This window comes from Protopterus annectens, chromosome 15.part0, assembly GCF_019279795.1.
Source record: "Protopterus annectens isolate FY-2018-M chromosome 15.part0, PAN1.0, whole genome shotgun sequence".
Classification (NCBI taxonomy): Eukaryota; Metazoa; Chordata; order Ceratodontiformes; family Protopteridae; genus Protopterus; species Protopterus annectens.
In genome coordinates this window covers 838,431,712-838,447,006 of record NC_056749.1, presented here as the reverse complement: position 1 = coordinate 838,447,006, position 15,295 = coordinate 838,431,712, and positions in this window count along the sequence as shown.

Below are 15,295 nucleotides of genomic sequence, written 5' to 3'. Positions count from 1 at the left end.
TTTAGCGTGGGTTTGCAATGAGCTAAGTGAAGTGTTGCAACATGCAGCACCATGCAAACCCGCGTAAATAAAGCTTTAATGTGCTTAATGATCTTATGTGTTTCTCACAGTGTTAGGCACATGTACAAAATAATCTCCCCCGCCATGTTTCAAACCCTGGCCTCTGTTAACTACAGCCTATGGTACTAACCTACAAGGCCACACAGATCTTAACAAATGCAGGTGTTTCCAGCAATACATACAGATTGCTGCTAGCAGACTGAGATCAAACCTAATGTGGAAAATGGGAGTATACCTGTGACTCTGATGCAAAAATACACAAGTAGATAGCCAAATAAATAATAATGACAGTATGTGAGGCCTGGGATACCAGGTAAATGTTCCCTTTTACCTGCAACATCTTTACACACACCTGCTAAGGCATCAGTGTCACAGTATGTATGTTCAAATGGGACCCGGCTGCAGAACAACTGCCTTTTAAAGCCATGCGCATACTGATGGATGCAGATGTGTGTCACAGCCTGTATGTCTGCACATATATCTGGCAAATACAGCTGCTCCAACACTGACTCAGTAGCTCAGTCTGTTAAATGCCTTGCATACAGAACATTTTGCTACACATAGTCCTGGGTTTGAATCCAGTGTGTTGCACTTCAATTACATTGTTGTGAACACAGCAAGTAATGGCTGAGTCATGCAGTTTTAATCCCCATTGGTTACTGCTACTCAGTTATCTGCTACCCAGTTTTGCAAGTCAAAGGCCTGCAGGTAGGAACACACTGCACATATTCATATAGCCTAACTATATGTCACCTACTATTCTGTTATTGGCACTATTGCATAACAGATGTACCTTAAGCACATGCCTTGATTGGACTGTAACAGGCACCCTTACCCTGGCTCTGTTGTAATGACAGGCTTGACACAGCTACCACAGTTACACGTACAGCTTGCTGTTCTCCAAAGTGTTCACACTCCCCCTTATGTGTCCTAGGCTGTAGCAGCAGCTGCAGCCTGGAGCATACATGGCTGTTTGTTAAGGTAGCTGCTATAGACTGACCATACCTCACAACCCCCTATAACAAGGGATCTGGACACAACCATACATAAGGGAGGGGCAAAGGCCCAGAAATAGGTACATATTTCACAGTTTGCCTTCACAAAGATAGTAAGTTGATAGAATAGCAGCTGCTGCATTAGCATGCATATTCTGATGGGTATGAAGTGTAACACTCACATGTCTCTCTCCCCTAACTGACCTCAACCCACAATGTTTGCCAGTGAACAGCCGGTACTTACCCTCTGTGATGCTGTAATCTCCACACCTCAGTAATGTCCATCTCAAAAACTAAGAAAGGGGCCAAGGCCTACATGAAGGCCTTATATATTGCACTGTGGTGAAATGTCATTGGCTAATGATAGTGCAATTCAGCTGTTTTGGATGCAATTAGCAATTCAAATCCACAGATTGCTGCAGAGGCAATTACCTGTTAATGAGCATTACCTACAAAAGGGAACAGGTCTGTATGTGGTTTTACTCACACAGACAGTGCATGTGCAAAGCATTTTCAGAGGAATGCTTCAAAAAAAGGAATAGATCACTCTACCAGGTAGGTACTAGATTTCCCCATAAAATGTAATGCAGATGGAAGGATGGAGGTATGGGGAATAGGGATTAAAACAGTATTGATATGTCAGTGATACTCTGCTATCCAACACCTACAGACATGCCTCAAAACTGTCCCTGCTTTGACTCACATCTCTGTTCTTTCCCTGATAATCTCTCCTACAATGGCCAGCTGTTGTTGTAAAGATAGCAGATTACATGTAAGACAAGGTGACACTAAGTAAGGGTGTACACTCCTGTAACATCAAACTATGTACTGTAATTCACCTCCTCTCAGTCTGTCAATGTCACACATAAATACTACTAACACTGTAAACGTGTCCCTGAATATCCCTAATTTACTCTGGCTAAGTCCCTGTTTTGTGGACATTCATCCCTGGCTGGTTGAGAGCTATGCATAACATACATCTCAACTTCCTAAAAGTAAGAAATCAGGACAAAGCCATAAGTAATGGGGGACAAAGGTCCAAACTCCATGACAGAGTACACATATTGGCCATGTAAAGTGAGAATGTGAATTGACTAACCGACATTAGTGTAGCATAAGTGTTTTCTGAGGGGTCTGATGGATGACAGTTAAATTCTGTTTTAATTTTCTGACAACAACCATCAATGATTGGACAACCATTTGTCAGACATCCACAGGCTTATGCAAAAAGGACCAAATCTATGAGGCAAACGTGGTGATATTCTGCAAACATCTGCATAGTTGAGAGGAATGATGCCTACAGGGAATATATACAACAGTCGATCATTGTGGCACACTGGTGTTGCTGGACTATCCCCATATAGTTGTTGTAATAGCACACTACTATCTGTCCAACAGTGGCCATATGACATATTAGTGGGGATGTGCCCATAGGGGACACACCACAGTACACTGCAGTGATGGGTGTAGAGACATACAGCAGAATATGTCATGGCATATAGGGACATTACCCAGTATTGCTACTATCTTGGTGATAGCCACACATGTAGTGTGTTGCCAAATGGTGGGGTGTGACGTGTGAGGGAGCAGTGGATAGTGCAGGCCATTATGGGTGTGTAAGGTGTGTACATAGTGGACATCCATGTATCTGCTCCTGTAATGTGTTCCCCTCTTGTTGCCTTGCAGGAACAATGTACAGATGGAGGTATCCACCAGCTTCATCTGCAGAGAACGATGCTATACTGGATGCCCTCAGACTCAACCAGCACACCCTGCTTTCAAGGGGTCACCACAATCATGAACAGTGGGTAGCATTGTGAGGTGACCTTGTGAGGGCTGTTAATCTGATTGACCAACATGATGGAACCTATGAGCATGTCCAACACTGGGCCACAGACATGGTCAATGCCGCACATCAAAGGGCAGCTTTTGTTGCCAGGGATCGTGCTGCTACCAGTAGAGGACCTGCAACAGAACACCCATTCTCAGCCACAGAGGAATTCTTGGTTAACCTAGGATTAACCAACAGCTCCCAGGCATCCATCACACCATACATTCTGGAGGTGGGTGCCACAGTGTGCACATCAGAGGAGCATCCCGGTAAGCTTACTGTTCTCATCAGTATAATACACTAGCAGTCATTTTGGCAGGCTCTGCATACTAGTACATGGGTGTCAGGTCTATCTGCATTGGGGGGGACTGGGTTTTCTGCACAGTTGTGCACACATACTCAGAATGTCAGCAATATAGCCAGTATCACATTAGCTACTGTGCATGTGGATATATGCACATATTACCTTGTAACGCTGAAACATGTGGTGGTGCTAACAATACCTCTCCCTCACCTTTTCATAGGGCTGTCAAGTGTGGCTGCAGTCCATGGTCCTGTAAATGGTAAGTGTGATACTGTTGTTTTACAGATCATATATACCCTATGAAAGTTAAAGGTTGCCATTTTGTCTAATGCGCAACTGTTGTACTTAGCTAGAGTAGAATAGTTGCATGTTCCATTTTGGAGCAGTTAACTACAGTGCATTGCCTAAGTAATGACAGGTGTGTACTAGTACAAACATTAACATGTTTGCACTTATAGTTATAAGCAACTATGCAGCCTGCTATACATGAGGCAATTACTCCAAGATACCCATTCAAACACAGTAGGGATATTGTACATACCTGAGGCAGTGATACTACAACTGACATATCATTCTCAAGATATGTATACTGGGTTTTATGTGTAGTTCTATCACATACACTGTCATATTGCATACGTCACAAGTGTATTGTACTGGCAACTTTACCCGGATGTAGGTGATGGGCATGTTATACAGGGCCTGGGTTGTCTGTGTATGTTGTTGTGAGTTTGTGTGCTGTGCATGGATTCAGAGATGAGAAGATGTGGGACATATAATGCAGTTGTGGATTCTCATCTGTATGAGTCTGTATGGATTACCATACATAATAGTGCAGGTAGTAATGTACTGCTTTTGTCTTGCTTCTCACAGAGGGGTTGGAGTCTGTCCCTCTCACAACCTGATGTCAGTGTCTCATTGACTCTGATGATGATGGTGGCCATAGTGAGGCACAGGTGGAGTTGTTGGTGGCTGAATCTGTCCCAAAGGTTGACATCCCTCTTCTGTCCCTATTGCCCTGCACATAGTCAGTATGCCCACACATACCCAGTCATCAGAGGCTCAAGATATTGGACAGTCAGAGGGTGGCAACATAGTACAGGACAGTGTGAGAACTGTGATGTGATTAAGTGCAGACACTGGCCATAGCCAGAGAGCTGGTGAGGTCCCACACAGTCAGATTGACAGGGGTGCTCGATGGAGGACTGCTGCTCATCCACCTCCTGTTGTAGGTGTCACATCGCGGGTCACTCACTGCATGTTTCAGGTTATCATGGAGGCACAGGCACAATCTGAATGCAACACTAGATGGATGCTTAGAGTTATAGATGCAGCACAGTCTGACAATCGTGACTGCCTCCACAACATTGGTGACGTCCAGGAATGTTTCACTGATGTAGTGGACAGATGGTGGGCTGAGACAGTGTCTGTCTTTGAGTGCACATTGTCTGTGCTGGAACATGTGGTTGGAGTTGGGGGTCAGACATGTGGAAGGAGGCCAGCAAACCATCTGCTGAGAGTCCACGTGGCCATGCACACTCACGCTACTTTAGTGGCAGTACCTCCAGTGCTACAGATGGAAGTGTGCTGTCCACACCTTGATGTGGCAGGCCATGGGCATGTGGTCCTGGGTGGTCCTGTGGGGGACACCTGGCAGGCAGTAGTCACCATCAGGTACCAGCACCACATCCGACTGTGGGCATGGTGCTGCCTGTGCTACTCCTGGTGAAGCCAGTAACCATGTTCATGGCTGAAGATAGTGAACTGTCTACTCTACCATGTATAGTCCACAGCTTTCCACCATACACATGTGTAGGGCTAACACTGGGCTTGCCTGTGTACATGCACACAGTCCAACACCACTGTCACATGCAGGTCACCTACAGAGACACACGGCACCTCTTCATGTCCATCTAACCAACACCCCTTCCTGACTCACACACATGCTGTCAACTGTTTGTCACAGCTTAGGCCTCTGGCACCCCCACACCACACCCTGTGCATGTGATGATACCTATGCCACATCCCTGCCATCTGTGCAATCGATATATGTGTCTGATGCACAGGGTGACTATATAATTTTACATGCATTTGTGTAGTGCAGTAGTGTTATGCCATAGTAGTTGTTGTGTTGTTGTACTAGTAGTTGTTGTGGGCCATGACAAGTACTGTATGCTGGCATGTGTCAGGACTATACATCAAACATTGTGTATATTTGTTGTCTGATGGTACACTGGTGATAGTATTGCAGAATGACAGGTATGTCATGGACCTGTGTATGTTTTTGTCCCAGGAGTCTGAGCAGTTTTCTATGAACACATGGGGGCAATACAGTGGCATAGGAAGGCAAGGCAGCACAGCAGAGATATGACATCAGAAAGGTATGCCAGTATACGTGCATGGCTCTGTAGGTGCATATGTGTAGAACAGTGTGTCGGGAACAATGGGGACAGTCAGCATCATCATGCTTTCATACCCTGTGACACACTCTACTATCCTTGATACATGTCACTTGGGTATTCTGCACATACAACATCAATTATGCTTATGCAGAGGAGGGTAATTTAGGACCAGCGACTAGTCACAGGGCCATAAAATGCATAATCAATGTACAAGGGTAGGGCACATAGGCATGTTTCTAGCACTACAAGGGGACATCTTTGCACACACAAATTAAATACTGTTAGATTAGAACCTCTGTCTACCTAGTAGTACACATTACATCTTACAGTACTTATCACATGCACCACATTGTTTATCTGATACTACACTGTCAGCTAGTGCTCTTAAGGTGGATGACATCTGCAGGCTTTCTAAAGGAGGCCAATGCTGAGGCCAGCAGCTAGTCACTGGGCATAAAATGCATAACCATTGCACAGAGATAGCTCATATGGGCTTGTCTGAAGGGCTGCATGGGGATATAATTACACACACACACACACACACACACACACACACACACACACACACACACACACACACACACACACACACACACACACACACACACACACACACACACACACACAAAGACACATACAGAGCTGGATGATGTGAAATTAGAACTTCTACCAATCTAGGTATTACACACTATGGCTCTCAGTACCTATCGCATACAACACGTTATTTCTGCTGTATATGTTGATACAGGCACAGTACTTGTGGAGTATGCAAATTGGCCTTGTGTTAGACAGCATGTGTGACCTGCAGAGTGATACTGCTTGGTACTGTTATTGTATCTAGTGTCCTAGAGGTGGTATACCTGGCAAAATCACTTGCCAGTCTGGCCATATGTGGCTGTTTGCAGTCTGATAGGCAGACATGTGGCCAGGGGCAATATGGGATGCGTTGCACTCATTGTACATTACACCACATGAGTACCAATGTCTGTCTACAGGGTGACAGTCCACAGGCACAAAGGTCTGTGGGTGAGTGGATTATGAACTGTTGCGGCCTTGGTCTGGTGCCGTTGGACAGCTGTAGTGATGTGTATCTGCAGATAACCCAAGCATTCTGGGATATATGGACACATTCATAAATCCCCACACATATCTATATAAATGTGTATAACAGGGATGTTTCCTTAAATGTAGTTGTGTGTGTACGTAATGTAAATGTGTTATGTAGATGTATGTGGGAGTCTATGTATTATTGTACTTTATATAGCTATATATACATCTTGTTATAATATATGTATGTACCACATACTGATAGAGACACTAATCAAGTGTAAAGGGGATAGGGAGAGACAGATATGTATAAGTAGCTGTATGTATGTACAAACATATTTCTACATAGCAGGTTTTTGGGCAGTAGAGGCAACAGACTTGGGCTCAAGTTAGGTGTAGGAGCATGCCCAGTGTGATTGTCAGTACTTACAAGGTGACTCCCGGCCAGAGCTACCTGTACTCCAGTCTGTGATTATTGTGTGCTGCAGGCCATTGGCTGCTACACCTGTTACCACAGTACTGCCATTCCTTGATACTGTCCAAGGCATTCCCTGGCTGTTTGCTGACCTTAATATGTGACTCAAACTTCAGAACTGTACAGAGCTTCACAGACTGTCCAGACTTTTGCCTCATATTTTTCGCCCATTTCACATAACATTGTTGTTTTCTAGCAAATTAGTGACAAATCAGTGAAGATTGTAGTAAATAATAATTACAGACATTTGTGTTCAGACTCCATGCACATCAGGAGAGTCATGCTAATGCAGGACCTGTTAGTCTATCGACATTCTACATTTATAGGAGCAAATATTTAAAACCTGTTCCAATTTGTGGGCCTTGGTCCCACTTTATTCACTTTATTTGGCCAGATTTCTTGCTCTAAAAGGTTGAGATTTATGATGTGACTAGGGTACATTGTGAAATACCACACACTGTGACAGTCTGCATACCTCTCCTGTACATGTTTTTGCAGAATGCCCAGCATTTCTCCCCATATGTCTGCTGTGTTCCTTATACATTTGTGGTTTCCTGGTGCTATACTCTAAACAGCGGTCACTGACTTGTTGCACCAACTGACACATTTAAGTGATGGCCTTTACATCCTACAGCTAATCTGACGTGTTGCAGCCTGCTGTCATACAAACCACCTCCTAGGTTACTCAGAGCATGTATAATGCCTGTCTGAAGGTATGGCTGTTTGTGCCCCCCATTCACTCTGGCTTTGTTCAGCTTTCTTTTAGTAACAGATTGAGGGGTTATGACAAGAGGGAATACCACCATACAAGTACCTCACATGCAAAAGATGTGGGATGCTGCTATATTATAACCATCAGCACCATTGCACATGCTACTGTCCCTGGACTAGTGAGCCACACCAGCTGCCAGAGAGGTTTCATTCCTTACACTATCAACAAGACAGAGTAATTGTCTGGTCTGCTGTTATATCATTGCAGATTTAATATTACAGCAGTTGTATGGGAACACTGATGTGTTTGGGGTGGGGGACAACCAGCCTATGCTCTGTTGGGATAGACATTCATGCGACTGTCCTGTGACCTCACTGTTTGCATCTTCCTGGAATAATGACATGGAGTTTCCAGCCATGTGGCCTAATGGATATTATGGGGCACATACTAGTGAACAGAGAACCTGTTGTCACAAGTGTCTGTTAGATCTGTACAAGTAGCCTTGTAGACCACTACAGATCTCTGCAAGTAGCCCAATAGTACACTGTACATAGCCCACTATATTCCCTTGCATACATGTGGCAGGTCCATACATATGCTACCATATTGTAGTACCCTTTACAAGTGGTGTACAGGAGAGTGACTTACCTTGGGAATACAGCAGTTGACAGACCTGTAGTTCGGGGTTGACTCTGTCCGATGCCCACAGTCCACAGCCTATACATGGTGAGGTACAGGTTTTCTGGTCTGGCTGGCATCATTTTACTAATATGTATGCAAGTCGAAGTAAGGTGTCAGTCCCTATGGCCCTAGGTTGTCAGCACATGTGCTATGCTCTGTCTCTTGGCCAAGGCCAGGGCATATTGGGCATGCCTATTTCTGCCTACAGGGACAACTTCAGAGGGTTCCTCCTCCAAGTCACCCTCTGGGTGCGGCTGTGATGACCTAGGCACTGGTGGGGGGCTGTGCATCCCTTCCCTTTGCTGATCCTGCTGCAGCTGTTTCCACAGGATCATATTGTGTAGCATGGCACATACTGTGAACATCTGTGCACATGTGGCTGGAGAGTACTGCAAGACTCCGCCAGATATATCGAGGCACTGGAACCATGACTTCAACAGCCCAAACACACCCACTTTGATGTTCCTGATTTGTGTGTGTGCCTCATTATGGCATTCTTCAGTGTGTGGATATGTGCATTACTTATGGGTGCCATCATCCATGGTTCCAATGAGTACCCAGCATCCTCAAGTAAATGGCCATGTGGGATGTCCCCCTAGCAAATATTTGGTACAGCTATGATGCATGCCAGATATGGGAGTCATGATATCTGCCAGTTCTGCCAGCATATGCATTCATGATAATGCCCTGGGCATTGCACACGACCTGGTAGTTGATGGAGTGGTTCCCATTGTAGTTGATGTAGATTCTACCCTCTTCATCTGGCAGTGCCTTGATGTGTACATGAGTGCAATCTATTTTTACCCAGTACCTCAGGGTAAGTCGCATACTGCTGGCCCTCTCCTCAGGGGTGTCGGGAAAATAAATGTGCTCACTGGCATGTGGTAGCATGGCATCCAGGAACTGGTGGAGTACCCTGGAAGCCGATGCCTGTGAGACTCTCATCATGTCCCCAGTTGGTCTTTGGCAATACCTGTATCCTAAGGGCTACACATACCTTTGTTTTCACTGGGATGGGTTCCCCACTGTTGGATCTGGATCTGAGTTGAGGTTGGCAGAACTCAGTGAATTCTTGTAGTATGTCCCTGTCCACCCTGTGGTGCTCTACAATCTCCAGCTCATGTAACTCCTGGTAGGTTACCCTGGGCCTGAACACTCTTCTCCTTATCAGTCTAGGCCTATGGTGAGCATCAGCAGCAGCTGCATTGACCTCATCATCTAGCACATACAGATGTAGCAGACCTGCAACAGCCCCTAACATTCTCTAGGTTAAAGTTCCCAAGTCTGTAATCCAATGGTGCAGAGTATGGGGAAAATCAGATTGTAGGGTGCATGCATACTTTATAGTGCTCTGCTGTAGGTGTAACCTGTGTGATTGACTACTTATGATGCATTCCACCTGCCAAGTGCATCACTATGGGGTTTAATGGCCCTAGTTTAAGTGACACAGGCTCATTGGTAATTAATATATCGTTGGCTTTCTCAGCCAATTTTTTTTGACAGCCTTCCTTGCTGAGCACTGTGGTGTACCATGCAAACCTGTGCCACACAGATAAACAAGGCTTAGCAGTGAGCACACATGCCACTCCATGGAAGGTCAGGCTCAGCACTGCAGATACATGCTCAAACACTCTCAAACCTGTTGAACATGCACCTCTAAGGTAAACAAAGCTTAGCAGTCACCGGCACACCCCCTGCTGAGCACAGCGGCACACCAGAGAAACAGACACCACTGAGCTGCAATGAGCTAAAACGTTTGCAGACACACCCACCCTTTTAATGTCAACCACCTCTTCTATGGACACCAACACAGTTCTGTCCCAACATGGATGGGATCTGCGGACACAGATTCTCATTTGTGCTATTCAGTATCCCCAGCTCATTTGCATACAGATCCGTGCACAGTACCTGGAAACTACACGGTTTCAGGCTCTGCCTCATTAGCAACCACAGCAGTCCTACATTATACATACTCCACACAGGGCCCTATAATGCATTACTGTTACATATTCACAAATTCTTGTTTTTACAATATTTTTATATTTTTTTCCATAACAGCATGTTTGCACACTGCGCCGCACGGTGCAAACATACCCCAGGTATTAAAAGATAAAATTATTTTACATTATGTTCCATACAGTTTTGGACATGCGGTGGTTATTTTTGCACATATCTGTGTCTTCCATACTATTTCTGCCACTGTAACTGCACTTTTACAGCCGCTGGTGTCATTTTTACATCCTGTACATGGAATTTTCCATGTACATTACAGATACCAACAAGGGGTCTGCACGACTGCCTATCTGCTTGCTGATCACTCTACCTGCCTCATTTGCATGCATTTCACCTGCTTATGAGGTGATTTGCATGCAACAGACACTTTGCCATAGCTCCATTTACCGGATCACATACCTACTTACTTCTGTGTAAGCACCGTGCCACTATGCCTACATGGCAAATAAGCCCATGTAGGCTTTATTAACTCCCTCCCAAATCTTATTAGTATTCATAGAAATACAGTATTCACATATCTATTATGCCCCATCCCTAGTACATGAAAACAAGAAATACCCTCTGCATGTGTCAATGCATTTACAATTCTACATTTCTTACTGTAATTATATATGCTTCGGCTATACTACTGTGAAGATTATGAAAGGGGCCTGGGATCACAATGATCTTGTTAATTGCTAGAGATATGGATGCCCAGAAATTCACCTAAACAGGAAAGCTTGAGAGATGAATCCTGGAATTCATATCAAGAACATATAACAAGGTGGGCTATGATCACAGTGACCAAATCAGAGTTCTCTGTAGTGCATGGAGCTTTACCTGCTCCTGTATACTACAGAAGTTATAGGGAAAAGTAGGAGTGAAAATTGTTTTCCAGCTTTGAAAGCTGCAACACATTTACTACTTCCACACAGGGAGTGGATAAAAGAGAAAAGCATTAGGAAGTACAAAGAGCTTTAAAAGATGTTAAATGCATCATTCAGACTTTGATGGAAGGTGGAATGAAGTGATTAACAGGATCCTGCCAGCCTTCTGTGGTGGCCATTAACTCGTGTTAACGCTCTACTCCTAGACAGCTGTTTAACACCTGTGAGCAGTACATAACACATGTCTTTTCTCTGATTTTGGAATATAAAGCATTCCACGCCCTACAAAACAATAATATATAACATCTATGTACACTCCTGAACATTTGTTTTATTAATGTATCATGTCATACATCGTAATTACTGTCACTAGATTGGCCAGATTTATTTGCTCTTGTTTCATCATACATCACCCATCACTACCAGTGTTGTGTCAGTGAATTGATGTAGATCTATCTATTAATGATCTGACATTGATCTCAGGACCGTATACAGTTGGTAAAATCACTCTCTCTGAAAAAGACTTCACTATAATGTTTGAGAAATCCTGTCTATAGCAATCCCAGAAAATAATTCATACCCGGTAACCTTGTCAGATGTCTATAATTCCTTCTGCAGAGCTACATATTATCATGTTCTGTCAGATGAGATAGCCTGTGTTTTAGCACCATAAATTTCAAGTCTTATAATGCACAATTCCATCTGTACAGATTTTTGCTATTAGACTAGCATGTTGTCCATTTCTAGCTCTCCTAATATACTTACTTATATGTTTTTATAGTGCTCTTCTTTCTCCCAAATATACTTTGCTTCAAAATAAATCATAAAAAACCACTCTGCTAAGCATGTTAACCAGTGTTAAATGATAATTTGTCTTCCATTAATCAAACCATTATTCACTGTTCATGTATAATCACAAACTGCACAACTATAGCATTTATATTTTCCTTTAACTTCAGTAAAGGTAGACATACATGACCGTTAAGGTATCAACTTATTCATGAGCATCTGGCTTTTACAAAAAGCATATATTGAACTGTTTACAAATGCAGAAATGATTTTAACCTGTTTATTATTCAAAGGAATAGTCCAATATATGGCCCAATTGAATGGTTCCATGAGGAAGAAACGAAAAGAAGGTGGAGAAAAAAATGAAAATGTTTGCGGCTGTATCAAGAATTGAAATCACTGTAATGGGAACTTCACAGAATAATTAGGACCTTAAACCACATTATTGCCCATGGTGCATTTTTGTGAATGACAGTAACAAAACAGGAAGTGACTGGGACAGATTAAATGGGAGAAGACATCATTTTTGTTTCTGCTACAATAGATGAAAAGAAGTGCCTTTTTGCAAAGATTTCTTCTTTTGAACACAAGGCACAGAAATTGACATATTATGGATACAACTCAGATATTTCCATGCATTTAGTTTGTGAATGTTGTGTATTACTTGGAAAGAACTAAAAACATGATAGTGTCATATACGTACAGGCCCACACACACATGTGCGCATGCATGCCATGCATGTATAGATGCACACACACACACACACACACACACACACACACACACACACACACACACACACACACACACACACACACACCGCACGCACGCACGCACAAACACACATGCATGCACATACACACATGCAGTTATGCCATGCATTCATACAAATGCACATTGATGCAAAAGCACTCGCATGTATGCTATGCGTTCATAGACAAACACACACACACACACACACACACACACACACACACACACACACACACACACGCACACACACACATGCATTCATACAAATGCACATTGATACAAAAGCACTCACATGTATGCTATGCGTTCATAGACACACACACACACACACACACACACACACACACACACACACACACACACACACACACACACACACACACACACACATATCATGACAATCATTTATATATGCAAATATACACACACAAACACACACACTCACACACAAAGGAGCATTCCATTTGTCGTCCTTTGCATATATACATGTCAAAGCCCACTCATGCATTTTAATTGCGTAGTGGGGGGGGGTGCTTCTTCTTAGCATGACTGGACAGGGAAGATGAAGCTTTTTTTTCAACAGACTTCTGATCTAGATGAGAATCCCTTCATGATAAGGTGGGCAAGTGAGACTCTTTTTATCATGTATCTTTAAATCCTGAAGTATGTTAGATGAAAAAATTAATTTGTTTCTGTACAATATGCCTGCTGATATTTTATAGTACACTCAAGGAGAAATTGGTTAACTAGAACTATTCACATACTATAAAGATGGAACGGAAATTTCAATTGTAAATGAAATACTTTGCCTTCTGGATTTCACTTCAAATAACAGACTGTGAAAATCAGACAAAATGACTATTACCTGAAAACACAATAGTCTAGAAATGAACTTCTATCATATTCAGGGCTTATACTATCTGCTTATTTCAGTAAAAAAAACATAGCTGGAGACTTTTTAGTAACAAATCAAAGCCCCATGCTGGGTTAAACTGTGTGATGGAAATGAATTACAAATATTGAATTTTAGTAGCTAAGAAGAAAATAGCCTATAGTGATGTTTTTTCCTGTTATCTAAAAAAGGTATTTAATTTTATGGCTTTAATTAAAAAAAAAATCAATATACAAAATGTATAAAGTTCTCAGTTCTCAATGAAGAAGGTGGCATTTTTACAAAAATATGTTGCACTGAACATTAATTACACATAATGATAGGAAAAGTAATTTAACAGCATCTCTTCAGGCAATAGCATGCTAACTACCTTCCTCCTGTTGTTGAAAGTTTCTGTCCTTCAGTATGTGCTTGCAAGCTGAGCGAATAAGGAGGTTTTTAACCAGGCAAAGATGTTGTTAACTCTTAAAGAGATATATTTTTATTTAGTGTAGCTACCTGTTTAATGATTGAATAAAAAATAAAACAGACCAAGCTGTCAGAACAGCTCAAAATAACTATTAGAATATCCAAACGACTGTCATGGAATGAATGTGAATTAGTGAAAACCAGTCTTGGAACAAAAAGAAAAGAGGGCATAAAAGGTTCTGCTGCCGCTGCTCTGAAGGCCCCAAAGACATCTCAGTCTCATATGTATTTTGTTATCCTGGAATACCCTTGGGATTTGACTTTATGCTCTGTGCTATTCCGTTAGAGGTATATGAAATACACATCATTCTACTTTTATCATCTTACAGCAACACAACTAGATATCTCAGAATGCAAAGGAAGACAGATGAAATTAAAAGTCTATTTGATTATATGGTGCAAAACCAACTGCCAATCATTAACGGACCAGAGTTCCACTGTGGCGACCCCTAACCGGGAAAAGCCGAAAGACAAACAACAACATTGTATGAGCATCTATGTGTGTGTGTGTGTGTGTGTGTGTGTGTGTGTGTGTGTGTGTGTGTGTGTGTGTGTGTGTGTGTGTGTGTGTGTGCACGTGCGTGTGTTGTGTCTGAGAGGGTGTCAAAAGCCATGTTCATATAACAAACCTTGATCTTGGCAAAACATTTAATACATACACAAAAGTCACCATTATCAGCAAGCTAGATGCATTCTGAAATACATGCAAATGTTGTTAGATGGCTAACTAATTGGCTGAGGGACAGAACCCATACTGTGAGAGCAGCACCTGCAGGCACAAAGAACATGTAAGCAACCAGTTGGGTAACAAACATTTCCTTGACAGGAATTTTGCTATTTAGTGTATAATTCTCTGATCTCAAAATCAAAAATCTGTTACTCTGATTAACCAAGATTGCCAATGATTATAAAGTGGGTGTTATACTTGAATCCCATTCTCATATGCAGAAGCTATAAGGGAACTTACATATTTTATCATAGAATGTTACTAAGTTAACAGCCCTAGAGCC